The 27,110-nt window shown below is 39.8% G+C and overlaps 1 protein-coding gene across 5 annotated transcripts in view; it reads left to right on the forward strand.

The window, feature by feature from the left end:
* SULF2 (sulfatase 2) overlaps positions 1-27,110 on the forward strand; it is a 265,589-nt gene that overhangs the window by 93,542 nt on the left and 144,937 nt on the right. For 3 of the 5 annotated variants that reach the window (XM_087959310.1, XM_087959311.1, XM_087959307.1), the window contains one exon: positions 12,084-12,235. The exons of the other annotated variants lie outside the window; for them this stretch is intronic. The gene's annotated coding sequence lies outside the window, so the exon portion shown is untranslated. The remainder of the gene's footprint in view (positions 1-12,083; positions 12,236-27,110) is intronic. 5 annotated transcript variants of the gene reach the window in all.

Here is a 27,110-nt window from a genome sequence, read left to right on the forward strand (position 1 = left end):
CTACCAGCAAAAATGGAGACCATTTTCGGCCATCATGGCCTCCTGTAGCCCTCCTGAGCTCTGTTTTCGCTGGCAGAGGGCTGCAGGAGGCCATTACAGCTGAAAACAGGGTGGTTCCATTTTTGCTGACAGAGGGCTATCAAAACAAACTAAAAAGAAAAGAAAAGGAGAAATGTTTCCCCTTTTGCATCTGAGCATGCAAGAAGGGACAGGAAAGGAGAAAGGGAAAGAGGAAAGATAAAGAAAAAGAAGGAACGATAGGAAGACAGCAAGGAATGAAAAATAGGGAAAGAGAGAAAGGAAGAAGAAAGGAGAATGAAGAGGGAAGGAAAAAGAAGGGAGGAGGGAAGGAAAATATAATGAGATTGAGAGAGGTTCTCAGGGAAGTCCTGCCTTAGCACTTGGCCACCACAGGTGCCCCCAACATGAGTCCTGTGTTACACCCACCATGGCCATGCCCACCATAGCCAACTCCTGGCCCTCCGAGGTAAAACACAACCTTGATGCGGCTCTCAATGAAATCAAGTTTGATACCTCTGTTCTACATAAATTTCAGACTGATAGAAATTAATACAGTATACTATGTGTCTTGCAAACATGGGTGCAGAAGACTTTTGGGACTTGAAACTTTACGGATATTGTTGAGAAGGTAGTGTGGTAGTCAAATTGCCATAAAAGTTTTCTGAGTCTTGCTTTTGATTTCAAAATACATTTTATCACAAAGTCCTAACTTTTCTTTTGAAACTTAACAGGAAACAAGAAGCATGACTAAGTTCCATTTGCACAGCAATCCTTCCTTCATATGAAAAAATGGCCAAAGATCTTATCCCAGAACTATAAAGTAGAAATTCAGTTGTTTTCTGTCCTAAATCTCTGTGCATATCAAACTTCAAGAGTTCTTTTGTAGACTATCCTCCCTTTTTCCTCCCTTCCATAAATAACCTTATTCAATGTATTTTGGAGATCAGAACAGCTCTGTCAATTCAGAAATCCAACAGTATTTCTGTGTAGCTATTCCATAGCTGAAATCAGGCATACTCTCTGTGTCCAGAATTCTTGTTTCCATTGCATATTTTAATAGTGTTCCAACTAATTAATTGTATCCTATTACTCAATTGCAATGCAGAACAAGGAACAGCTGGTCATATTCACACATCTTCACTTTCTGAAGTATCCCATGAATATTTTTATTCAAGATTTACAGAAAGAATTTATTTAAGACTGAAGCTAAGGAACAGTTTATTTACGTCTATATTTCACTAGTGATAGTTAACCCTCTGGACTGAATTATTAAACCTTCTGGACTGAATAATTATTAAATTATTATGCAACATACTCCATGATTACTATTTAAATGGTCTCTAATTTCTGTAGCTGTTCTAAAGTTAAATGAAGTAGTTGCAATTCACAATTTCATATGAAGAATCCTTTGGTGTTTCTGTAACTCATGGTAGCAAAACATGCTTAGAATTGTATTAGGGAAAAATAAACCATGATAATTGGAAACTCTGAACAAAAAAACTTCCTTTCTCTTAGTTGCTTCTCAAGGTCTTCTATGATATCTATTGCATCAATATATTTATTGTTAAGGAATTCTCCTTCTAGCTTCCTGGTATTTCAGCCTAGCAGTGGGAAGTAAAACCAAGAAAAAGGGTGTTACCTGTCAGTTATATTTTTTATAAAAATCCGTTTGAGAATATAATGTATAAAGAATGAATTCTGACAGTTGGAATTATGAAGATTTTCTGCAGTCTTCTGGCATTTGATATTCCACCAGGCTTGATCCACAGAAAGAATAAATAAAATGCAGAACAATAACACAAAAAGACCAATGTACCTAGCACTTGTAATTCAGTTCTATTTGAATAGAGATCCCTATAACCTATGTGAAATGTTTTATCTTCTAGGAGGAACAGTTTAGATTATTGCCAGACTTCATTGCAGCACAGCAATAAATCTCAACTCTCTAGACATTTTATTCTGTTATCAGGAATTTGTATGCAGCACAAGCTCAGAGATACAACATGGCTACGTAAACTGTTCGTACAAAATGTATACTATAAACAGAGTTTAGTTTTCCTTTCATTAGGAAAAATGCTATGAAAGAACAGAAAATATGGGCATCCAGAAGAAACCATGATTATGTGATTTGCCACATATGTATGTACTTGCAACAGTTGTGCCATGATGCCAATGACAAAGATTATTTGTATTATTTGTCCAATGATATAATTTGCCTTATTGTCCCTTTGCTCCCTTGAGGACATGCATAATAGAAAATGTTAAGAAAATGCAATGGAAATGGAAAATTGATAATCAAGAATAGATACAGATGTTAAGAATGTGCAAACCGTGTCCAATTTAAAACCATAAATTGATTCAAAAAATCAATTATTATTATCCAATTCAGTCCATATGACCAAACTTTGAATCTGTCATTATTTGATTAGATTTTAAGTATTAAAGTGCACATATGCAGAAAGCACTTGAAACTGAATATTTCAACATGCCTAATATTTGATGACCTATAAAGCTTGAGTCATAGCTGTAACTTAAAAATGAGAAATTCTTCCTGTTGATTACAAAATACGTAGTTAATTCTGTTTCTGACAAGTCTTATTTCCAGTATCTCTTCTGCCTCCAGATTTTCCAGAGTTCCTGGTATCAGTTCTTTATAGGTAGGTAGTTAGGTAGTACATAGTTCCTTATGCATATTTTTCAATGATATATTGGAATTCTTTTTTATTTTTTTAAAAAATATTGCTTTAAAAACTTTTTATTTTATTTTTTTAAAACAGAAGAGATAGCCAAGTAGAACAATAGAAAATAATATGAAAAGCAAATATAAGATTGATCAGAAAGTAAATGTGCTAGCTAGTGATCCCATGTTGCATTAGGTCTCTTTATATATCTGCAGGGTTGTTAATTCCAGAATAGTCCAAAGTCAATGAAGGGGAGCAGTTTGCCTCCTGAAATAACAGATGGGGCCATCTTTAATGGAAATTTACCCAACACATGGTGATCAATGGGTCAGAGTGGTGGAAGATGAAAGGTTTTAACAGCCAGAGCAGCTGATAGCCTGACTGACAGAGAGAAAAAAGAAATGCCCCCATCTGCATAAGCCCCTCCTTTATTCTAAAATGAGGTAGAAGTATAATGAGGTGTGTGTGTGTGTGTGTGTGTGTGTGAGAGAGAGAGAGAGAGAGAGAGAGATGTATATTTGCCTTTTGGTTTAAGTATAAATAAAGTTTAAGCTTGGGAGGAATAATTTGCAGTGGAATTCAGTAAAATTTTTAGTTCTCATTTAATAAGCTTTAATGTACTTCTAACTAGAACAATTTTTTAAAATCCAAAAGAGCTCTTTTTAAACTGAGACTCTCATCAAATCCCATGGACCCATACCATAGGACACCTCTGTTCCCAATAGTATTCACTTATTTGACCTTGATTTCTTTTTCGAGCACCTTATTTACAATCCTATGAATATTAAACCAAAATGGTATCACCATGGAATAAGTCCAAAACATATAATACAAAATGACTTTTAGTGTATTATACCTCAATACACAGAGGTTGAAAATCTACATCTTCTACACCAGGGGTCCCCAACCACTGGGCCGCGGACCGGTACCGGTCCGTGGATCACTTTGCACCGGGCCGCAAAGAAAAATAAATAAATAAAAAATGGCGGCTTTCTTCGCCTTCGTGAATGCTGCTGGGATCAGGGATCAAGGACACAAATGAAAGAAGGGAGGGAGGAAGCAACCAAAGCCTGTCCTACTCTCTGGCTCAGTGGCTTCAGTTTCCTCCCGCCTCGTTCGTCTCTCAGTCGCTCTCTCGCTCCTCCACCAGCCCAGGAAGAAACTGCTTCAAAGAAGCTGGCAGGGTGGCTTTTCCTGTCGGCGCAGCTCCCCCGAAGCGCCCGTTCACTCCCACCCCACCGCCAATCAATCCAGGTTCAATCCAGTGCTCCGTTCTGCCTGCCTGCCTGCCTTCGTTTGTTTCGGAGCAGCTTCGGCTGAGAATAATAACTATTCGCCTCTTTTACTCAGCCGAAGCTGCTCCGAAACAACCAGAAACGCAGGCAGGCAGGCAGGCAGGCAGGAAGAACGGAGCACTGGATTGAACCACGGGCGGCGGGGTGGGGGTGAACGGGCGCTTCGGGGGAGCTGCGCTCCGAAACCACCAGAAACGAAGGCAGGCAGGCAGAACGGAGCACTGGATTGAACCGCGGGCGGCGGGGTGGGGGTGAACAGGCGCTTCAGAAGAGCTGCGCCGACAGGAAAAGCCACCCTGCCGGCTTCTTTGAAGCAGTTTCTTCCTGGGCTGGTGGAGGAGCGAGAGAGCGACTGAGAGAGAAACGAGGCAGACACCTGAGGGATGAGGCTGAGGGAGGGAGGGAGACACCTGAGGGATGGGGCTGAGGGAGGCAGGGCCGAGAGGCGGGGCTTCTCAGCCATCCTGCAGGGACTTGTCCTGAGCCACGGAGACAGCCGTGGGCCGCCGCTGCCCAGCGCTCAGTTTTTTGTTTTTTTTTTAAAACAAGTTTTATTAATTTTTAAAACACACAAATTATCATTATTCATTACATGTTTAAACCTTTTTCCCTTGTAAATTTAACAAGTCAGATAAATTATGATTCTATTTTAAACCATTTCCATATAATATACCAAAACCTCTTATTCAATTTCTCTTTACTTCTCTTTACTCTTATTCAATATCATTATTATTATTTCATCTGTTTCTTTCTGACTTAGTTACCATTATTCTCATTCTATATTTCTACAAGTTTTTACCAATTCTCCCCCAAAAAGACATATACACACAACACACAAAACATAAAAAATATCTTTTGGAAAGTAACTTGGACCCAGGTGTCTCTCTCTTCATGGACTTCAATTATATTCATGCTCATCTTACATATTATTACTTATTTTATTTACCATTCTAAGCCTTCTATATTAACTTCTCCACATATTTCACACTTCTTAATTCTACCTTAATTAATCATCTTAGTTTAAATCATTATATTTGTATCTTTTGTCCATTTTTATCATCCCTTTGTCTCATCCCTTATGAAAAAAAGAAAATCAGTTTCTCCTGAAATCATTAATCAGAGTATGATGCCTTTCTATCTCCCCCTAAGTTAATCAAATTAATCTTTAAAATAATATCTAATACCCAATCAGATTTTGCTTGGTACATTCTATCTAACTAGTACATCCAACACAATTAAGTGCATAATTAGAGAATAAATCCAAATATTAAAAAGAAATACTATAATAAAAATTTTATAATAACATCAATACCATAATTTTATTAAACTCTTTAATTAAAACAATATTCTAAACCTCTCCTATTATTAAGTTTTAAAACCAATCATTTTTAAACATTTTAACATTTTAATCTCTTATCAACTCTTAAACCATTGCAATACTACCATCTCATCTTATGTACCTTGCAAAATCTTTTTTTTTTAAAAAGAAATTATACTTTATCCATTATCCATAAAAAATTCCTTTTTTCCATTTAATTTCAAAACGTTGTAGCTTTTCTCCACCTTTTCCCTTTCTTTCTTTTCCCAACAAACCTTTCTACCCCCTTCTTCTAGCCTCTGCCTTACCGGCTTCCCTTCTCTGTCGTGTTTCTTTTCCCCTTTGTTTACAATCATCATATTGGTTTTGCACTTTATTTTTCCCTTTCTTAAATGTTTTTTAGATCTTAAGTCCTTAAATCCTTTAGTTTTCTTCTTTTCTCTTCTTTTCTTTTCTTTCTCTCTTCCTTTTTCTGGATCAAATTCTGAGATTCATTAAAGATGGCTCCTTCCTTTCTTTCTTGTTCCTCTGCTGTCTTCATCTGTTGTAATTTTTGTTGATAATTAGTAAGCGCCATTTCTAAGAAAAGGAAAGCTTCTTCCACACCATTTCTTAGTTCCTCAACAGAAAGAGCCATTATAAATCTTTTCTTTTCTTTTCTCCTTCTTTCTTCTTACAACAACCAGAATATTCAAAGGAAAATAAAAAAGATAAAACAGTCCCAAAGTTATCAATCAGTCCAAACCAAGGCAGAGTTCTCACTTTCTCCTTCTGGGGTGATATCAATCAAAGAGAAAGAAAGTCCAAATCTGTTTAAAGTCTTGTTACAATATATTCTAGTCTTCAAATCCTTAAGGCATCTGCTCCAACAAATCTTAGCATACAAATATTTTCTTTTTAATCCTCTCTCTTCCCACTCATCGCTTAAAACCAATTTCCACCTAAAAAAATAGGTTTCTTAATATCCAGTTATTTATTCCGTAGGAAAAGAGGGAAAGCTATCCTTTCAGCACCTTCAAGCAGCCGCTTTTTTCCTCTTCTGGCAGGTATTATTCAGAAAGTCATACTTTTCAGGAATTTTATTAAATATGTCTTAGAGTCCTAGGAGCCAAGAAAAACTTTCTCCTCTCAATCACTTTCTCCACTTCCTCCTGCGCATTCTTACCCGGCTGCCAGCTTCTTTGTGGCGGCCATTACGGACCGCCGCTGCACCGTCCTGGGAAAAGGGGGTTCTGCCGGCCAGGAGGGGGTCTGCAGCACCCCAAACCCTTCTCCGGATCCCCTACCTTCAGCTGCCCCTCTGCAGGGCAGCCTAGCTCCGTACCCGGCTGGGTCGGAGCCCCAAAAACGGCTAGCGCGGCAGGGATCGCGCAGCTTCGCAAATCCCTGCCGCTCGCGAAGCCGACAAACCGGAAGTCCCCAGCGCTCAGTTTTGAAGGCGCTCCTCAGCCAGGCGCAGTTCCTGAATCTGCAGCTGAAACCCTCCGTTTTAAATGTCCCAATAGAAGAGAATATCTGTTGCTCAGGGTTGCAATGAGGAGGCATTGGCGCTCCCTGAACTTGGTGGTTTGCTGGCAAACGTTTTATTACCCGACTAGGCAACAACATCAGATGTTACCTAGTCAGGTAATGAAACGTCTGCAAGCAAACCACCAAACTCGGACTCCCCCCCCCCGGTCCTTGAAAAAGTGTTTCTACGTGAAACTGGTCCCTGGCACAAAAAAGGTTGGGGACCACTGTTCTACACTGGTATCTGGTGTACTTGAAAAACAGTTTTATTTTAAGATAACAGAATACTAATTTAACATTTTTTAGGTTCTAATCTATTGATTTATTAAAACAAGACATTATGGCTCATTATTCTAAATTACCTGCAAATTACCCATTATCTATCTTAATACAACTTTTCAACTGCAAATAAAAATTAACTGTACATTTAAAACTTCAAAGACTTTTAAAAATATGAATAATTTCACAGGCAGCTAATGAATCAGCTCAATTGTACATTCAGGAAATGTAATTGATTAAGAATGAGATGATTTAAAGTATAATTGTCTTTTTGCCCATTAAGTAAAAAAATGTTTGCCATTATATTGATCCTTAAATGTTGCAGCTGAAAGTAATGGATCTGTTGTGTCAAAGAGTACATTTTTGTGTTTTGAATCTGCTACCAAATTATTTTGTTTTCTTGATAAAAGATTTGGGTAAAAATGTTCTTTTTTCCCATTTTTATTACAACTTAATATTTTTATCCTAATCAATCTGGGTTGAATTAATTTGGGTTGCACATTTTAGCCCACTATTAAATCATCATTTAAAATTTTCATATTAACAAAATCGAAGTGTGTCTCTGAGAGATAGTATAGTATGCTACCACTCACTAGGTTGGTTCACTCACTCATGTGTCATGTACTAAATAGTTTTTAAATGTCCAGATTTAAATTTATGACATCTGGCTCTAGGTAAGGGCAGTTTTTCCACTGACCATATTGAAATTGGTAAATTTGATATTCCTGATAGGCTGGTGGCTGTTAGGTTCCAACTACATTGTAAAAGTATGACATTCCTAGCAGAGTAATATATGTATGTACTGTTACCTAAATATGTATGATGTACTCATGTAATACATTTATAGCAGAGTTGAGTCTCAGGGATTCAAGGCTTATTGCATTACAATATCACATACACTTACAATTCAAAATTATAAAAACGTAAGACAATTATAATAAAACATCAAAGTGTGATAAAATCAAAATCATAAAAACACCGTAACAATGATTATTATGATCATGCTTAATAAAATTAGTAAGTATCCAAAACTTGCAAGTTAGAAATAAGAGTGGTAAACTAGGAGTAGAGAGCTCCAGGTTCTCGTCTCCTGTCCTCCTCCATTAGATTCGGAAGCTAGCTTATTGACTTTTGATTTCTCTCAGCCTAACTTGCTTCAGGCTCTGCAACACACTGGGTGAAAAACAAAACCATTTGTTGCTTCGTGCTTTGACAGTTTTGCAGTGAAAATGAGGCAAATTCCTTGGGGGAAAAAATGGATCATCTAATGAAGCAGGAGAAATGCTAAGAACAACTGCACAAAGATATAAGTGCATACAAAATAATGCTGCTATACTATAGTGTATAGTATATTACATGCTACTACATTATAATTGTATATAGTATACTACTATACTTTTTAAGACAACACTTTTTGTTCAAATAGAGGGTATACTTAAAATTAATTAGTATCAGATCTTTATTAGTATTATCATTTGATCGAGAGATGGTCTTGAAAGCCATTACTGGAGGGGGGGATTTCTTGAGCCCTGGAAAAGGAGATGTGGGAAGACTGCCTGGATCCCCTGTGACTCCCTGGGTTTAAGGGAGGAGGGGGGGAAAAACAGACTCAAATTTGTAAGATTCTGTTATTATCTCAAAAATTTGTTCTAGTCTTCTTGTTGAGTCCATTTTCTGATTTGTATATCCTTGAAATCTTGAAAATCATGTAATAGGGGAAAATGAAGGAGTTTTTGTAATCATGAGATTACAAAATAAGAGTAAGATATAATTTTGTAAACATACTTAACATTTGTTGCAAAGGAAATCTAAAGCTTCTGTTTATCTTTTCTTTCAGCACTTTTTTGTCTTTTTCCTTTCCTTTTTTCTTTGTTTTCTTTGTTCTTTATTAGTTTGTATTTTAATGTTCTCTTTAAAATTTTTAATAAAATGTATTTAAAAATTGACATTTCTAAACTTGCAAAGTTGAAATATAATTTCACAAAACGTTCAGAGTGGTAGTATCTTCAATTAATTATTTTTAACTGTAGCCCTAAGTCCAAAATTATTATTATGAATCAATTGGATACCTATGCATCTATTTAGGAAATATTGGTGAATTAGCTTAGAATCATTGAATCTAAAAGGTAAGGGGCCTTTTGGCACAGTGCAGTAATCCAATTCAAAATATTCCAAACAGATAGTATCAAGTATTTAATAGTGTCCAAAAGTGATTATTTTCCAAACTCTAATAGAGTTCTCTTTATCAAGATTAAGCTGAAATGAATAACTGTATAAAAATTCTAGCAAGCAAACTAGATTTAGATCTAATATATATTGGTACACAAGGCAGAGTCTTGCTTGTTGAGGTAATTCCCCATTAGGAGAATGAGCACACACAAGGAGTTGTAGTGAGAGTAGTGAAGAATAACACACACACAGCACATAGCCACACTGTATAGTAAAATGTAGGTTTTTACTTCCAGTAAAACGGTTAAGCAAAGTTCAACAAAGAGTCCAAGTCATTGATGGTTAAAGCAGTCAGTTTTCATTCCAGGGATAATCCAATAACAAAGTCCAGTATCAAAAACAGTTCAGTAACAGACTTACATCAAATCCAAGACTAACGATGATCAGTAACAGTCAATAGGGAAATGCAGGAAAGGCAACACTCTCAGCAACAAAAGAACAGAACAGACTAGGTTTCTGGCTCCATTTTATGGCCATTTGAGGAACCACACCCAATTACAATTTTAGCATTCCCTTAAAGAGACAGTATTAAAATGTCTATCCTGGTTTATATATTTTCCAACCCAACTGTTAGGTGACTTACATTCCTAACATTGCTGACCGTTTTCTTATAGTCTTTTTCATTGTAAGCCACTCAGAGTAACTTAGGTGAGATGGGCAGTGTAGAAATGTGATGGATGGATGGATGGATGGATGGATGGATGGATGAATGAATGAATGAATGAATGAATGAATGAATAATGAATGAATGAATGAATGAATGAATGAATGAATGATACACTGGAGAAGAAGAGCCTGAGTTCGTTACATAATGATAATCTGAAAAACAACTTTCTCTTCAGTCTCAGACCCTATATTTTTTCTTTACTACTCTTGGGAAAGCCTTGTTGAACATAAATCTCCCATTCCCATAGAACAGCCTTTTGAATTGTATCCAAAATCTATTGATGACTAATGTGGAATCTGCAACAGAGATCTGTTGAAGTTTCTCTCATTTATCAGTAGGAAGGCTGCCAGTTTTGACACCAATTCGGAGGCAGCTGCATCTATAGCACATGGCAGTGTTTCAAATGTGAATTGATAAAGGCATGTATGAGTGACTTCAAGCCAAGGAATCCTACCTTATCTGGCACATCCAGCTGCAGATGAACAAAGGCTGTCCTGGTCATGACCTCCACCTGCTGCCAAACAGAAGTTGAAAATACAGAACAAACCTCAGATCATGCAAGTGCTCCTTCAGAGGACATGCAACCTTGCCTGGGCTACTTAGAGTTTAACATGGAGCCTGGTGGTTTCTGGCTAAACAGCCACTTCATCTTGCTAGGATTCAGCTTGACCACACTTTGGTTCTTGGTTCTAACAACTGGCATCAGGTGCAACATCCATAGTTTCTTCTGTTCAGCCTGGGCAAATACCCGTCTCTTGATATCATCAACTTGTTAATGATTCTCTGTTCTTCATGCAAATATAATAAAAGGTGGGGAGAGGGGCAATTCCTTTAGAACTCCATTCAGGAGCAGTCAGGGATTTGATTTCTCCTCCCCCATTTATTGATTGGCACTGCCACTACTACAATTTCCAAAATCTTAAAATACGGGGCACAGAATATGACATAGCATTTGAAGTACAATCTGACTAAAATAGATACATTTGTAGTACTAGAAATCTGTAAATCATTTCTCTTAATGCCAGTCTTACATTCTAATTGTAATTTGCAACCACATCACAGTACTGATTTCATACTCAGATTGCAATCAAGTATTATCCAAGTTCTTTTTCACAAATAAGGCTATGTAGTGAGGTGTCCCCAATATAACTGAGTGTTTGGTTTTTGTTTCGTTAATGAAGAATAACAAAATAAAGTTTGAAGGGACCATGGGGGTCTTCTAATCAAACCCCTTGCTCAAGCAGGGGTGTCAAACTCTATTTCACTGAGGGCCTCATCAAGGTTGTGTTTGAACTCAGGGGGCATGGCCAGGGGGCGTGGCCAGCTCGACGTCACTCGCGTCAGGGGCACCTGTGGTGGCCAAGTGTTAAGGCAGGATTTCCCTCAGACCCTCCCTTTCTTCATTATAATCTTCCTTCCTTCCCTCTTCATTCACCTTTCTTCTTCCTTCTCTTTCTTTCTTTCTCCTTCCTTGCTCTCTTCCCATCTTTTCTTCTTTTTCTTTGTCTTTCCTATTTCCCTTTCTCTTTTCCTGTCCCTTCTTGGATGCTCAAATGCAAAAGGGGAAATGTTTCTCCTTTTGTTTTTAGTTTGTTTTGCTAGCCCTCTGCCAGTGAAAATGGAGCCCCTGAGCTCCGTTTTCACAGGCAGAGAGGGCTGCAGGAGGCCACCATGGCTGAAAACAGAGCCTGGGAAGGCCGTGCACAACTTTCCCAAACTCCATTTTTGCTGGCAGAGGCACTGCAGACCAGTCCATCGCTGTTTCCAGGGTGGCCCCATGAGCCAGATCTAAGCACCCCGCAGGCTGAATCCGACTTGCGGGTCTTTAGTTTGACACCCCTCCCCTATACCATTTCAGACAAATGATTGTCCAATCTCTTAAAAACCTCTAGTGTTGGAGCACCCACATCTCTGAAGCAAGTCATTTCACTGATTAATTGTTTTAACTGTCAGGAAATTTCTCCTTGATTCTAGGTTGGTTCTCTCCTTGATTTTTAAAATTTTGTCCTTGTTTCTCTTATAATTCTGTCACGTTCTTGATTTATTTTATCAAGATCATTTTTAATGTCATATCTGTATTGTAGGTAATCAGTTATCGCACCAAATTTTGTGCCATCTGGAATTTGATCCACATTCTTTCTACCGCTACAAGTTATTATTAAAAAATAGTGACGAGTAGAAGACTCAGAATTGAACTGTGTGGAGCTCCATCCAGTACCATCTCCATATGTTGGAGGTACGTTCAAAATGGAACTTTGGTTATTGTCATATGATAATGTTCTATTGTCCCTTTTTTTAAAAAAAAAGTACATATTTTAATTAATTAATTAATCTATAATGAATATGAATAGCACATTAATATGTAACATTAATTTAGTCTTTGAAGAATAGTCTCTTTTGCATTTAAAAATAAATTTAAATTGATTTTAAATCAACTTATGCCTTGACCACTCATGTGAAGAAACTAGGTTTTATTAACTAGCCTTGCCCTTAGTACTTATATAAGTAATGTCAGGTTTCCAAGTGATGAAATCCATCTTAAAAGAAAAGAACAAAGTCCATCTTCAAAAAGATTTCTTTTATTTAGGAAAGCATCAAATTGGCAAAGTCCATGGTACTTCCGGATCTAACCCGGAATTACCCCACAATATTAGAAGTTAGAAACAACCCCCAAAAGTCACATTTTCCAATAGAAGTAATTAAATGTTGTTTGATGTCATAAATCTCCACCTCCAGGAGCCCAAGCACAGACAGCTCATTTCCCACAGGAAGGAAGATCACCTAGCCAAAACACACTCTTTATCTCCACTCCTCCCCCCTTAGGAATGTGTCAAGCCCGAAACCCTTCCCCCCCATGACTGCCACAGAGAAAGTAAGAAAAAGAATATATACTAAGACAAACTAAAACTAAATTATGTCAATTTTGGGCTTGACATATTAGCTATGTGAGGAAATGTATCCGCATTCTTACTGTGCAAGAAAAATATTAGCCCATTAGTCCTAAATGAATTGGGACAGAAGAATTCTATTCTTCTAACTGGTATTTTTCGCTACTGAATGGAATTTGGAAGCATAGCATTATGGTGCCTTTCTTGTGAAATAAACCCTCAAAGAAGAACTTTTGTTCCTATTGGTAGATATTAACACATCTCCCCAATTCTATTAACTATTGTTATTGGTGCTTAATATGAAGAATCATGACTTTTCTCTTTTCTATCTGTTACTTCTAAGACTGATATGGAAATTTTGAACATGTGTCCAAAGTCAATGTTAGAATAGGGATGGGCAACCACTGGATAAGAGCTCCTCGTTATTTGTTGGATACCTGAACCTATGAAAATTCAGGCATAGTTTTTAGTACATTTTCAATTCTGATATTTAACGTTCCAAATCAGGTATGTCCAACCTTAACAACTTTAATATTTGTGGACTTCAATTCCCAAAATTCCCCAGCCAGCATGGGAATTAAAGTTCACAAGTTGCTGAGGTTGGATACCCTTATACTAAACTGTTTGAAATCAGGTTATGTGAACTAATACATGCAAATAAGGTTAGTCTTACTATAGACCTCAGGCCACCGCTTGCTGTCCAGAAACAAGAATAATGGGCGCAAAACAAAGTGTTTTTTAATAATAACTCTCCTTCTGGTTTCTTCTGGAAAGTAAGACATGGTCAAGAGCTGTCTTTAAATAGAGCCACAGTAGCACAGTGGTTAGAGTGCAATACTGCAGACTACTTCTGCTGCCTGCCGGCTGCCTACAATTTGGCAGTTCAAATCTCACCAGGCTCAAGGTTGACTCAGCCTTCCATCTTCCGAGTGGGTAAAATGAGGGCCCAGATTGTTGGGTGCAATATACAGCTTAGGGTGGGCTGTAAGTATATAAGTCTAAGTGCTATTGCTATTAAAGCTTTTGTATTTTGGTTTTTGCTTTGTTGGGGTTTTACTTGCTAGCTTTAAACTGTTGTTGTTTTCAGCTGAGTTTGGAGTTTTAATTCTGTTTGTGTTTTATCTGTAATGTTTCTATTGATGAATTTCATTTTTCTAAACTGCTGTGAGAAGACTTTGCCTTGAAAAGTGGCATAGGAAGTCTCTGAAATTTGTAAGATTAAGAAAAGTTTTTTAAAAAGGTGCCTTCCAACTTCAGCCTGAAGTGGCGTTGCCCATCTGCCTGGGGATTTTGCCATTTCCATCAGCTGGCTGTATCATATCTAAGTCATATTATAGTTGCAGATTTGTAATATATTAGCAAAAAGGCTTATTGTATAAATATGAATTGACATGTTGTGTGTTTATTATCTTGTTGCTCAGTAACCTAAAAATCTTCTGTACAGCATTATTTGCTAAGCACTTTTATCTTTTTATTACAGAGCCAAATTTTCACTCTCACAGAGGCTGACATACCTCTTTCTACTTGCTTTGCTTTTAATATGGGAATTGTGTCAAAAATATTTTCTTCTGCTGTATAATTTGCAGGGAGATTCTGCCAAAATGTCTGGCTTTAATCTCTAGGAGGAGACATCAGGGTAGGCCAGGGGAAATAACATGAATTTCCTCCCTTAGACTAGTTCTGGCATAGACAACCATTTGACAGGTGATTACTTTGGGCTATGAACACCTGATTGTTAACAGCATCAGTGGAGGCTTATTACCTCAATCCTTACTTCATTTTGCTCAATCTAGTGTAATTTTTCTACTATGGCTTTTTTTGGTGTTGTTTATAGTGTACTTTAAACTTAAACCTGTAGAAGATCAGGTGAAGTTTCTATCTGTAAAATTAAAATTTCCCCCCTGAAAATAGAGTTCACATTCAGGATAGCCAGATTTTCAGGAAAAAAAATCACAACCAAAAATCTTATATGAAAGATAACTTTCTATAACATCTTCTACTGTCAGCTGTTGAACATTTAAAGCAGGGGTGTCAAACTAGCGGCCACGGGCCGGATGCATTATACAGCTCTGGGAATGGGCAAAACATCACATGATAGCAACGTGACATGGCGAGTTTGACACCCGTGATTTAGAGAGTGTAGAATTATTAAATATTGACTCAAAAACAATATTGGACTTTATTGTCCAGCCTATTATCTTTCACCTGTGTTAGACTTCAACTCCCAGTATTTCATATGGCCATGTTATATACATAAACTGCTCCTCTGCAGTCTAATTATATTAATAATATATTACTGGAACATCACACTGCTGTAACACCACTCATTTTATTCCCAGGAAATAAATATAAATATATAAATATATTTCCAATGACTACGTTGAAAATGACATTTAAATGGGAACAGGTACAAATGCTTACTGTCTTTTGGTTGTCTAGAAAAATAATCTTTGAAGATGGCTGAGAATAGTCCTATCAATTATCCCCTTATAATCCAGCATTGTACTTCTCACAAAGTAGGATGCTTCTGATGTGCTCAGAAATATGTATGTATGTATGTGTGTGTGTATTCCTCGACTTACAACAGTTCATTTAGTGACCATTCAAAGTTACAACGGCATTGAAAAAAGTGACTTCCAACTATTTTTCATAGTTACATTTATAGCATCCCCATGATCATGTGATTAAATTTTTGACTCTTATTTATGACCATTGCTGTATCCCAAGGTCACATGGTCACCTTTTGCAACTTTTTGACTAGCAAAGTCAATGGGGAAGCCATATTCACTTAAACAACCCGGTTGTCAACTTGCTTAACAACTGCAATGATTCACTTAACAACTGTGCCAAGAAAGGTCGTAAAATGGGGCAACAGAACTTAACAGAAATTCTGGGCTCAATTGTGGTCATAAGTTGAGGACTCTGTGTGTGTGTGTGTGTGTGTGTGTGTGTGTGTGTGTGTGTGTGTGTGTATGCGCGTACGCATGCGTGTATACACACATACATAGCATTGTTCCTCTGTAACTGGTATTTTGAATCATGCTTATTCCACAAATCTTTGAATTATTATGACTTGCTCTCAAAAATGGATTCAATATCTTTTAAAACAATGCAAGTTCGTGATCAATACCACAATTTTGTAGTATCAAATATTATAGGATTCCTTGTACATGTTCTGGATTTCTTTCCAATAGGTTTTATTGAGTTTTGTTCCTTGAGTTTTGTGAAGGTGCATTTATTCAGTTGAACTTAATTATTTGATGTTTCCAATGTTGTCTTGTGTGTTTTTCTTTTAGCTAAAAATATAAATGTACAGTATAGTTTTCCTTATTCCCAGAAATATTATTTCAAATATTGGGCAAGTCTCATGGACGGTATCTATTTTAATTTGCAATTTTCTATAACCATCTCTGTAGGCTCTTAATTCCACTCGATCAAATTGTTCTTTAGCTTTCATTCCTTCAAGGTTTGCAACATTCTTTTCTCATCCCCTTATTTCACCTATAGCATGTCACTTTTGATTAAGCAGTCATAAAGCCGGTTTCCCCAGCTTTTAAAAGGTAAAAGTCAAAAATCAATAATCTGCTGGTCCTCCCTGAGCACAGTAGCAGTCAGAGGTAAATGAATGATTAAACATGATGAATAACGGTGTGATGGAAGACACAAAGTAGGAGAAAGTGCTCACTTTAGCCTAAACTCTGAGATTTATTGCTGAGTCCTACAAATAATGGAATCATCAATCTTCCAAGGACTAAAAAAGGCATCCACTGTAGTAACTTTTAAAAGAATTGAAAGAAATCTTACCACCTTATCCTTGATAGTTGTCATTATCTATTGAAAAGGTATTAACATGTGAAGAGGACGTTCACATACTAACAATATTTTTTATAAATAACAGGTAGCTGTTGTTATTGTTAAATTCACCACTGTTGTGATTGATTGTGTCTTACAAAACATAAGACAAAAGTTTGATTTCTGAAAAGTGGGATAGAAAAAGTAATCCAATGAACTGACATACATACATACATACATATATACATACATACATACATACATACATACATACATACATACATACATATAAAATCTTTAATATATATTAACTCATATAAAATCAGTTCTCAATAAATTTAGCTTGGAATGAGAAAATGATATATATCTTTTCTTTGGATATATATCTATATCTTTGGAAGGAAAGAATAATCACCAATTGAATTGTTTGACACTGATCAAAGAAAATTATCCATGCTTAACCATTTAAGCTACTCCAGTCTTATAGCTTGACTCGAAGCCAGGTTAAGGTCCTGGTTGTTCTGAAACATTTCAGTACAGGTAGTCCTCACGCCATAACTGAGCCCAAAATTTCTGTTGCTAAATGAGACAGTTGTTAATTGAATTTTACTCATTTTATGACCATTCTTGTCACAGTTGTTATGTGAATCACTGCAGTTGTTAAGTTAGCAACGTGGTGGTTAAGTGAATCTGGCTTTCCCATTGACTTGGCTTGTCAGAAGGTAACAAAAGGTGATCACATGACCTCTGGACACTGCAACCATCATAAATACAAACCAGTTACCAAGTGTCCTAATTATGATCATGTGACCATGCGGATGCTACAATGGCTGTAAGTGTGAAAAGCAGCCATAAGTCATTTTTTTCAGTGCTTTCACTTCAAAAGGTCACTAAATGAACTGTTGTATGTTGAGGGCTACCTATAACAGCTTTTTTTTTTTTCAAATTGTACATTGCTTTCCAGGCTGTAAAAAAGATGCTATTAATGTCCTTTTTCATTCCTGTAAATTATAAATTTCTAGATCACGGATGTCAAACTTGATTGTGTCATGTGACAAATTGCGACCTTTTTTGCCTTTGTGGAGCCGGCGTGGCCTGCGTGCGATGCATCCGGGCCGCGGGCTACCAGTTTGACACCCCTGGTCTAGATGGAGGTGACTTGGCTGTCTAGTAAGAAGTAACTGCTGCTTGTCCATCAGGACTCTCTCTGTTACGACCTGGATTGCTTCTTGACAGGCAAGCGCTACCTTGCCTGCAAAGATGACAATTTGTGGTTTTCCTTGATTACTCTTTGAGCTAGATCAACTGGTATAAACCATAGCTTGGAAGGGGGAAAAGCAGGGGGACCTGGATGAACTACTGATTTACACCCTCATCACTATCTGGCTAAACTACTGCTATGTCCTTTACATGGAGCTGCCCTTAAAAGATTGCTTGAATACTGCAATTGGTACAGAACCCAATAGCTTGTGTGTGCTTACTGGCTCCCATCAGTGCACACATATAACATAAATTCTACAGGTCTTGCACTGGTTACTGTTTGGTTTCCATGTATTATTTAAGATGTTGGTATTGACCCATAAAACCTTTTATGGCTTGACATCTGGGTAATTACAAGGCCATCTGCTCCAAGTAGTATTGGTCAGAAGTATTAGAAAGAAAGAAATTACTTATTCTACTTTTTCAAGAGTTTCAGATGCTAAGGCTATAAGGTACTCCTCCTATGCCAATGCTCTATGAAGTTCCTCTTGAATTCCATAAATTTCTGTATTCCTCTTGTAACAGATACCATAAACTGTTTGACTGTCCTGTTTGTGCTCTTAACAGGGTAGGGTGCTGTGATTTTAGAGTATAACATAGAAAAATGTATCTGTTTTTAAATCAGATTTAATCGTCTTTTTTGTTTTATTTTTTAAATAAACAAAATGCATCATGAATACAAGGTATGGAAGGCTGGTGGAAGGGAGAGGTTCATTTAAATTAGCAGTTTTTTCACACTTAAAGCAGTACCACATGGCTCTCCATATCTCTCATCTCTACAGAATAATTATGTCCAGTATCTAAAATTAATTGCAACACTGAGTAAATTTATATAAAGAGGAATAAGCAATACATATTACACCTGTTGGTAGACATTACTATATAATTTTTTTGTTCTACTGAAGATGCATAAAGCAAAGACTATAATTAAATATTAGCCTACTATCAGATGAATGAAAAATCCACTTAATGATATAAATTCTGCTTCTTGGTACTACATATTTAATTCTTTAGCTGATCTCTTATGAAGGAATCTAAAAACTGAGAGTTGATCTTGAGAGTCACCTTAGCTGCATTGGCTGTGCTGTATAGAGCTAATGAGCTGTTAATGCCAGTGGGTGAAATTGATCCTATGGACATGTGAACCTGCGAACCGATACTTAGAATCCTTTTCTATGTTCTTAGGCTTTTTTTGCTGGTGATAGGAATGTCTCTTTTCCTCTGCTGTTTGTGCTAGGGCTGTGATGGTGAACCTATGACACGCGTGCTGGAAGTGGCACACAGAACCATTTCTGCCGGCACGTGAGCTTTTGCCCCAGATCAGGTCCACTGCGCATGCATGCATGCCTCCCACCATCCAGCTTATTTTTGGGCATCTGCCGTGCATGCATGGGGTTGGGCACGCATGGGAGGCATGCACGCATGTGCAGAGGCAAGGGGCATGCATGGGGGGTCACACACATGTGCAGGGGGTGGGGGTCGCATGTGCATTGCATTATGGGTGCAGGCACGCATGCGAGCGCACGCACACACATGCACTTTTAGCACACGACGACAAAAATGTTAGCCATTACTGTGCTAGGGAATTTCAGTCTTCATGTCCTGGATTTGTAGTCTGGGACTGCTTAGGAATTCCTGTCTGTGATAACTGTGGACCAGTCACAAGTAATCTTAGGCTGAACCTACACAGATGGACCTATGCTAGGTCTTGTGTTTGTCTCTGAGCAGTTGTCATGTAATCTGATAATTAAAGACATTGTTCTGGGTCCTTTGCCATGAACAGGTCATTTTCTGATCCATACGATTTTTTTCACCACCCAAGACCTCTTTGTTGGATGGGTAGACTAATTAAGATAATTGTCCTAGGAGAGCAGCTGTGTTGAACAATTTGACAACCCAGGAGGTGATCAGAGCACTTGACAAGTTTGCTCCTGTGTAACCATCTCTCTTGGACAATCTTGACATCTTCCTTAGGTTACTGAGATGAAGCAAGAAAACTAAGACCTGGAATACTGGTGGATGAAGGTGAAGAGTAAACTTGACTAATTATTAGGTAAGAGAAGGAATATATTTGAGCCTGTCATTAAGGACAGCAAACTTTCAGTATTTGTCCATTTAGGATGGAGTTATCTTCCAGCATTCTTGTTTAAGATAACCCACTAATTTGTGGAAGGAATGAGCAGAAAGATGCCAGCAGAATGTTATGAAACATCATATGTATTGCTGATAAAGTCAAATTGATTGGGGTCTTACCTCTTCACAGGTCAGATTTGAATGGTTACTGTCTTGTACTGTGGAATGGATTTATTTCAGCTTGTGAACTCTCATAAAGTGGATAAGGTGCTATCTAATGTAACATCCATTATTAATGACTTAGATCCATGCCCTTCCTGGCTGACTTGGGCAGCTGAGGGACTAAATTGCTGGATCTAGAAAAGTGGGCAATGATTTTTTGAAGGGGGGAGTTATACCAGAAGTCTTTGATGAAGTGGTAGTATATCTTATTAAGAAGCCTTTTTGAGTCTACCTATAACGGAATTTTACTATTTTATCTTATAACTTCCTTTTTTGGGAAGGTTTTTAAGAAGGTCATGGAATTTCAGTTCCAGATAAGCCATAGTGGCTTATCTGGACCCCTTTCAGTTAGAGTTAGGCCTGGGTCTCAGATTAAAAATTTATTTAGTTTTATTTATTTATTTTGTCAAGTGATTGTAAGATAACAGGTATAAGTATAAACATAGTTATAATACATGAAATACATATAAGAAATATATGTAAGATACATATAGGATACATCTAAGAAAAATAAAAAGAAACAATAGGACAGGGACGGTAGTGTCACGCCCCTGGTGGAGTCTGACTCTGAGGAAGAGGAGGAACAGCCAACAGGGAGTGGGAGTGTGGCTCCAGAGGTGGTGGAGGAGGCTGGGGAAGGGCAGAGGCTGGTTGAGCAGTCAGAGGAGGATCCAGGCCCATCCCCTATCCATCCTAGGTCATGCAGGGAGGAGAGGATCAGGGAAAAGCGAGGTCTACTCAAGAGGAGATTACCATTGTTGTGAACGAAAGAAATTAATAAAGATTCATTTGCCTAGCAGGATCGTAATCCTGCACGTTCTATTGGCCTATAAAATGGCAAGTTGTGATTGGTCCAGTCCGAGCAATCTGACTGGCTGTTGGCGGGCCGCGCCAAGATTCAAACGCTATAACCCTATCCATTGGGTATCCGGATAGCAGCTTACGCTATAAAAGAGTGACTGCTAGCCGGTTTTTTTTTGTCTCTGTTATGCTTGTGAATAAAGAGCTGAAGTTCACGGTTTACAGTCTGGTCTCCGTTCATTAAACCCATGCCTCAAACTTAACACTGGCAACGAGGATGGGATGCGGAGACAATAGAGCTGAATAAACCCTACAGAGCACCAACCGAAGCATGTGGCTGAGAGCGCATCTACATTGGCAGGATGTCAAGTGGCGCTATACCACCCGCTCCTTTTGACCCGGAAAAGGAAGACTGAGAGTCGTATATGGATCGGTTCCAAATGTTTCTAGAAACCAACAATTTGAAGGACGCAACAGCCGGAAAGAAGCGGGCGGTATTCTTGACCCATTGTGGACCAGCCATTTTTAGAATGGCAAAGGCGCTCGCGAAACCGGCTGAAGTGACAGCAATGGATTGGGACAACCTTGACCCTATCCTACGGGCTCACTATGCCCCCGCCATACCAACATTGGTTCGGAGACACGAATTTTATCAACGGGATCAGCGCAAGGGTGAAAGTATTGCAGACTTCATCGCTGACCTAAGGAACCTGGGAGGCTTCTGTGGGTTTTCAGACCTAGAAGAAGCTATGCGAGACCGCATAGTTCTGGGGTTAGATGACCACGCAGTACAGAGCAAGATCATGGCAAAAGTGGACATCGATCTTGCAGATGCCATTGCTGACGCTACTGCAGCAGAGGCAACCAAGAAGTCGGCCGCTCGAATGCGCCGCACAAATGCACCACTCCGTCAATTCGCCCATGAAGCCTCGCCTCAACCAGAAAGACACTCAGCGACAGCGCACCATGAGGACCTCGAGTCCCAATCTGAAAGTGATGAAGAAGAGGTCAACAGACTTCGGGCCGAATGAGATCAACAAACGCTAAAACTTCAGCGCCCATGTGCGGGTTGCGGGGGAAACCACCCGCGATCCGGTTGCAAATTCCTCAACGAAATCTGCCGTTCCTGTGGGAAAAGAGGCCACATCGCTCGGGTCTGCAGAAGTAAGAGGGAATTCAACACAAATAGAAGGGAGAACAACCTCCGCCAGACCACAGGAAACCTCCCTGCAAATCGGGATCGTGTGAATAACCAATGGAACAACCATGCCTACAACAGTAAAACATCTACTCTTCCAGCACGGCGAGAAGAGACTCACCAGACTATTATTATCGGCCACGCTTCGTCATTAGACAAACAAAAGATCCGAGTGGAAGTGGCCATCGACAACAAACCTTGCCTGATGGAAGTCGACTCCGGATCGTCTCTCTCGATGGTTTCCTGGAAGACCCTTAAACAGCTGATCCCTACCATCCGTCGGCAAGACCTCAGGACACAGAAAATCATCCTCAGAGATTACCAGGGGAACTCGATCCCAGTAGTCGGAGTGAGTCAAGTCCGTGTTTCCTTTAAAGATCGTGCCGTGTCTCTCCCATTAACTGTCGTCGATGGGGACCGACCCAGCTTACTAGGCCTACAATGGTTCGCCCCACTCGGGATCGAGGTGGCCGGCATTCACCAGGCCGGAAGCGACGTTTGGGAAGAGAACATCGTCCAGGAGTTCCACAACGTGTTTTCGGACAACTTAGGCAAGTACAAGGGGACCCCTATAGCATTTAGCCTCAATCCAGAAGTAGCCCCTATCCGCCTTAAGCCTCGTTGGGTTCCGTTCGCCCTTAAACCCAAGATTGACGAGCAACTTGATAAATTAATAGCCCAAGGGGTATTGGAGCCTATTGACCACGCCCGTTGGGAAACCCCAATCGTAACCCCCATCAAACTGGATGGGTCGATCAGAATTTGTGGAGACTACCGCGCCACTCTGAACCACGCACTTCAACAGAGCGCTTATCCGGTGCCGGTAGTTCAACATCTTCTCCACTCCCTGGGCGGCGGGAAGATTTTCGCAAAGTTAGACTTAGCGCAAGCGTATCAACAACTACCCGTTGATGCGGAGACCGCAGAGGCACAGACTATCGTTACCCACCGAGGTGCCTTTAAATGCAACAGGCTCCAGTTCGGGGTGAGTGTAGCTCCCGGGATATTTCAGAGTCTAATGGAGAGACTTTTGCAAGGCATCAAAGGGGTTGTACCGTATTTTGATGACGTTTTAATTGCTGCTCCTAATAAAGAAGAGCTCGAACGGCGTCTCAAACTAGTTCTACAGAGATTCAAAGACGCCGGCCTCAAGGTGAAAAAAAATAAGTGTCAACTGTGTACTGAGCGGGTGGAGTTTCTTGGGTATCTCCTCGATAAACAAGGGATTCACCCTACCGAAAACAAACTCAGGGCAATCAAGAACGCCCCAAGACCTAGAAATAAGACGGATCTCCAGGCTTTCCTTGGACTTATTAAATTTTACAACTTCTTATTGTCCCAGAAGGCGACCGTAGCTGAGCCCCTACATAGACTTCTCGACAAGAAAGCCACCTGGGTCTGGGGACATCGAGAAGAACGCTCTTTTCAAAAAGTGAAAGATTTATTAACATCCGATACTGTTCTAATGCAGTACAATGAGACCTTGCCACTCAATATTACATGTGACGCATCACCATTTGGGGTTGGAGCCATCTTGAGTCACGTGTTACCAAACGGGCATGAAGCTCCCATTGCGTACTTTTCGCGGACATTAGCGAAGGCTGAATGAAACTATAGCCAACTGGACAAAGAGGCTCTTGCTATTGTATCGGCCGTGAAGCGATTCCATGAATATGTTTACGGGCGGCCTTTTACTCTAGTTACAGACCACAAGCCTTTACTTGGCATTTTAGCAGGTGATAAACCAACCCCATACATATTATCGCCTAGAATGACTCGCTGGTCAGAATTCCTAGCAGCCTACAGCTACGTACTACATCATCGCCCGGGGAAAGCCATTCCCCACGCTGACGCTTTGAGCCGTTCCCCACTTCCGGAAACCGTCAGCGACCCAGCTCCAACCCTCACCACGTTGCAAATTGAAACCCTCAACTCGCCGCCACTAACGGCAAGAGATATCGCTGCCGGCACAAAACGAGACTCTATCCTTGCAAAAGTTCTTAGTTGGGTCGAACGCGGGTGGCCAGTCGAAGAAACACCCGCCATTTTCACGCCGTTCAAGCACCGGCAAACGGAACTATTCTCCCAGAAGGGCTGCATCCTATGGGGAGATAGAGTCGTCGTGCCAGAGAAACTACAGCGACTCGTGTTGCAAACACTACACGAAGGACACCCGGGCATTGTCCGTATGAAGGCCCTCGCCCGAAGCTACGCGTGGTGGCCAGGCATCGATAAACAAATTGAAGCCTGGGTTACCACGTGTAGAAACTGTCAAGAAGTTAGCAACGCCCCACCGAGAGCAATTCCCACCGAATGGGAAACTCCTCGAGGCCCGTGGTCCCGCATCCACATTGATTTTGCGGGACCCACGAAAGGACACACTTTTCTCCTAACCGTGGATGCCTACTCCAACTGGCTCGAAATCCACAAGATGAAAAGCACAACCACTGACTCGGTTATTAAAAAACTAGATAGATTATTTGCAACGCACGGTTTCCCGGACGTTCTAGTTTCCGACAACGGACCCCAGTTTACGGCCCTCACCTTCGAACAATACTTAGCGGACCGGGGCATCCACCACACCCTAACTTCGCCGGCTCACCCTGCGGCAAACGGTAGGGCTGAACGAATGGTCCAATTAAAAAGACACTTCAAAAAATGGATCCGGGAGACATCGACACTAGATTGAACAAAATACTCTTATTACAACACATTACCCCCCACAGTGTCACCAACAAGACCCCAGCCGAACTTTTAATGGGGCGGAAGCTTCGGTCCCACCTCGACCGACTACACCCATCTTACTCGCCAGAGAAACCCTGTGGATCCAGCGGAACGTATCGCCAATTCAAGGTAGGCGACTTGGTCTACGCAAAAAACCTTTCCGGCGAACCGCTGTGGGTCCCAGCCACCGTAGTCTACCTTACTGGCCCTAGATCCTACCGCCTTAAGACGACAGACGGCAAGATTTGGAAACGCCACATAGACCAACTCCGATCTCGTTTACAATCAAATATCAGCGCCCCCCCCGGACTTCCAAACTCAGGGGGGAGGGAATACCGAGGGGGACGAAGACCACATAGACGACGACGTAATCGGGGACAGATGGCCACTAAACCGAATGCTCGCGCCACCTGAAGAAGGTCCGGGATCGGGGGCATCCTCCCCGCAGAGGAACACCATAGCGGAAACATGCTCGCCCGATCCAGGAAGAGACTTAAGGGACTCTGATAGTGTCGCGGAATCAACCCCGGACGAAGACGAGCCTTGCGTTCCACCGGCACTGAACCTTAAACAAAAACCGGTGGAACAGCGAAAATCGGTTAGACAGGTAAAACGACCTGCATACATGCGTGATTACGTCACCACGGCCGTCAAACAAAACCTAGGGGGGAGGGGTGTTGTGAACGAAAGAAATTAATAAAGATTCATTTGCCTAGCAGGATCATAATCCTGCACGTTCTATTGGCCTATAAAATGGCAAGTTGTGATTGGTCCAGTCCGAGCAATCTGACTGGCTGTTGGCGGGCCGCGCCAAGATTCAAACGCTATAACCCTATCCATTGGGTATCCGGATAGCAGCTTACGCTATAAAAGAGTGACTGCTAGCCGGGGGTTTTTTGTCTCTGTTATGCTTGTGAATAAAGAGCTGAAGTTCACGGTTTACAGTCTGGTCTCCGTTCATTAAACCCATGCCTCAAACTTAACAACCATGATCCTCCTTGTGGCTTGCAGGTAGGAGCTATGGATATAAGTTTTCAACTACGTAGTTAGAATTGCTGGAGTCAATTAGAGTTAGGTTGCTGGAGTCAACCTTGAAAAAGGCTTATCTTTGCTGGCATTCTTCCCATGGACTTTTCTTGGTTATTTTCCTGGAGTTTATAATTAGTTATCTTGGCTTGCTTCGGAACTCTCATCAATGCGGTTTGTTTTGGATTTCTGTTTGCCTCATTATTTACTTTTGTGACTTTAAACTGTGCCTAATAAAACAGTGAAGTTAAGTTGAAGGCTTTACCGGACTTTAATATATGTTTTGGGTTTTGGGTTATTTTGAGAGACTACGGGTTATCACAGGTAGGCACGTTGGGCGCTTTGAAGGATGACCTTTGTTGAGACTTCTCAATGGAAGTTCTTTGACTTTTCCGTAGTATTGACCATGAGGAGCATTTACTATGGTGTTGCTCTTTCTTAGGAGGGTGACAAGGGATTAAAATTGTGGGATGAGGTACTCAGTAACCACCAGCAAGTGGACATTCATTGGTTGACAATTGTCTATAATGAAAGGGCAAAACCTGATTGGCTCATGGTTCTCTGAGACTTCTATAGCCTTAGAAATATGTAAGCGTTCCTATGTTCATAACATCCTGATGCCCAATTGATCTGAAAATAGGCACTGGAACAACTAATCATATTATCATATGAAATACCTGTAATGTAGTTGCTTCATTGACAAGTAGTACTGCTGGAAAAAAAATGAACACATTAGTTTCTTACAATAATGTTCCTATAAATGCATTGTGACACAATACTAAAGAATAATAATATTGATGCTGTCACAGACTGTGCTATGGAAATGCATGCCTTTTAGCTAAAATCTTCTGGCTCGATTTTGTCTACGAACCATCTGTTGTTACTAGCTAGTTTCCATGCTGTTCTGACATTTTCTTTCTTTTTTTTAATGCATTAAGATCACATATATTTAATTTTTTACATACCTCATAGCTAAAAATGGAAAATTTCACATGCATATTTTATAACAAAATGCTTTGTCACAAAAATTTACTCTTATTTTTTTTTTAATCTTACCATTCTTTATTTTCCTAACGGCTGAAACTACTTAGGCTCTCTTGTTCATTTCTAAGAAGGTAAGAGTGGAT

Source organism: Notechis scutatus, chromosome 3, assembly GCF_049901735.1.
Source record: "Notechis scutatus isolate UNSWTSFEM ecotype Mainland chromosome 3, rNotScu1.2, whole genome shotgun sequence".
Taxonomy (NCBI): domain Eukaryota; kingdom Metazoa; phylum Chordata; class Lepidosauria; order Squamata; family Elapidae; genus Notechis; species Notechis scutatus.